Raw genomic sequence first — 2,607 nt, 5'->3', positions numbered from 1 at the left:
AAACTTAAGAGTTACATTTTTACCAAAGACAACAATCATAAATGAATCGTTCAGCACATACACAATATTGACATCTACATTTATATATTTTTATAAACAATCATAAATGAATCTTTCAGCACATACACAATGTTGACATCTATAGTTATATTTTAAAAAACAATCATAAATGAGTCTTTCAGCACATACACAATGTTAAAACCTATAGTTATATTTTGATCAACAATCATAAATTTATCTTTCAGCACATACACAATGTTTACCTCTATAGTTACATTTTTAGAAACAATCATAAGTTAATCTTTCAGCACATCCACAATGTTGACATCTATAGTTATATTTTGATAAACAATCATAAATTAATCTTTCAGCACATACACAATATTGACATACATAGTTATATTTAATAAACAATCATAAATGAATCTTTCAGCACATACACAATGTTGACATCTATAGTTATATTTTGATAAACAGACATAAATGAATCTTTCAGCACATACACAATGTTGACATCTATAGTCATATTTTGATAAACAATCATAAATTAATATATACATATATACCTTAATGCATTTATATACATGTACAGTATACTTATACACACACACACACACATATATATATATATATATATATATATACATATACAGTTGCGCTCATAAGTTTACATACCCTGGGAGAATTTATGGTTTCTTGGCCATTCTTCAAAGAATATGAATGATAACACAAAATACTTTCTTGCACTCGTGCTTAATGGTTGTGTGAAGCTATTTATTGGCAAACAACTGTGTTTACTCTTTTTAATTCAAAATGACAAAAGAAAGTACCCAAATGATGGGCTTCTGACAGACCATTGCATCTTTCATCCAGTACTGCACAGATGTTTCTGGAGTCTGAGTCATGGTAAAGGCAAAATAATTGTCAAAGGATCTGCGAGAAAAGGTAATTGAACTGCATAAAACAGGAAAGGGGTATAAATTGAACTGCATAAAACAGGAAAGGGGTAGAAATTGAACTGCATAAAACAGGAAAGGGGTTTAAAAAGATATCCAAGGAATTGAGAATGCCAATCAGCAGTGTTCAAACGCTGATTAAGAAGTAGAAAATGAGGGATTCAGGTAGACCAGCAAAGATTTCAGCCACAACTGCCAGGAAAATTGTTCGAGATGCAAAGAAAAATCCACAAATAACTTCAGCTGAAATACAGGACTCTCTGAAAAATTGTGGTGTGGCTGTTTCAAGATGACAGCAGCTTTATTATTGTCCATTCTTAACATGTACAAGACACATAAGAACTGAAATTACATTTTCGGCAGATGCACAATAAGGAGGCACTTGAAGGAAAATGGGCTGCATGGTCGAGTGGCCAAACAGTTCAATTTTGGTCTCATCACTCCAAATTACTTTGTTCCAGAAGCTTTGAGGCTTGTCTCTGTGCTGTTTGGCGTAATGTGACATTTGCACAGAAATGGCTTTCTTCTGGCGCCTCGACCATGCAGCCCATTTTTCTTCAAGTGCCTCCTTATTGTGCATCTTCAAACAGCCACACCACAATTTTTCAGAGAGTCCTGTATTTCAGCTGAAGAAATTTTAAAGATTAAAGTACCAATGATTGTCACACACACACTAGATGTGGTGAAATTTGTCCTCTGCATTTGTGGATTCTTCTGCATCTCGGAACAATTTTCCTGGCAGTTGTGGCTGAAATCTTTGCTGGTCTACCTGAATCCCTACGTTCCCATCCTCACCTATGGTCATGAGCTTTGGGTCATGACCGGAAGGACAAGATCACGGGTACAGGCGGCCGAAATGAGTTTCCTCCGCCGGGTGGCGGGGCTCTCCCTTAGAGATAGGGTGAGAAGCTCTGTCATCCGGGGGGAGCTCAAAGTAAAGCCACTGCTCCTCCACATCGAGAGGAGCCAGATGAGGTGGTTCGGGCATCTGGTCAGGATGCCACCCGAACGCCTCCCTCGGGAGGTGTTTAGGGCACGTCCAACCGGTAGGAGGCCACGGGGAAGACCCAGGACACGTTGGGAAGACTATGTCTCCCGGCTGGCCTGGGAACGCCTCGGAATCCCCCGGGAGAAGCTGGACGAAGTGGCTGGGGAGAGGAAAATCTGGGCTTCCCTGCTTAGGCTGCTGCCCCTGCGACCCGACCTCGGATAAGCGGAAGAAGATGGATATATATATATATATATATATATATATATATATGTGTGTGTATATATATATATATATATATATATATATACACACACACACATATATATATACACTACCGTTCAAAAGTTTGGGGTCACCCAAACATATTTGTGGAAAAGCCTTCATTTCTAAGAACAAGAATAGACTGTCGAGTTTCAGATGAAAGTTCTCTTTTTCTGGCCATTTTGAGCGTTTAATTAAATCACTCTACGGAGACAGCACTCGCCAAAATGACTAATGATCTATTGCTAACAATGGATTCTGATGCGTCATCTATGTTGCTGCTTCTTGATCTTAGCGCCGCTTTCGATACCGTCGATCATAATATTTTATTAGAGCGTATCAAAACACGTATTGGTATGTCAGACTTAGTCTTGTCTTGGTTTAACTCTTATCTTACTG

This window comes from Entelurus aequoreus, linkage group LG17 (genome assembly GCF_033978785.1).
Source record: "Entelurus aequoreus isolate RoL-2023_Sb linkage group LG17, RoL_Eaeq_v1.1, whole genome shotgun sequence".
Classification (NCBI taxonomy): domain Eukaryota; kingdom Metazoa; phylum Chordata; class Actinopteri; order Syngnathiformes; family Syngnathidae; genus Entelurus; species Entelurus aequoreus.
Note: the sequence above shows the minus strand (reverse complement) of the source record.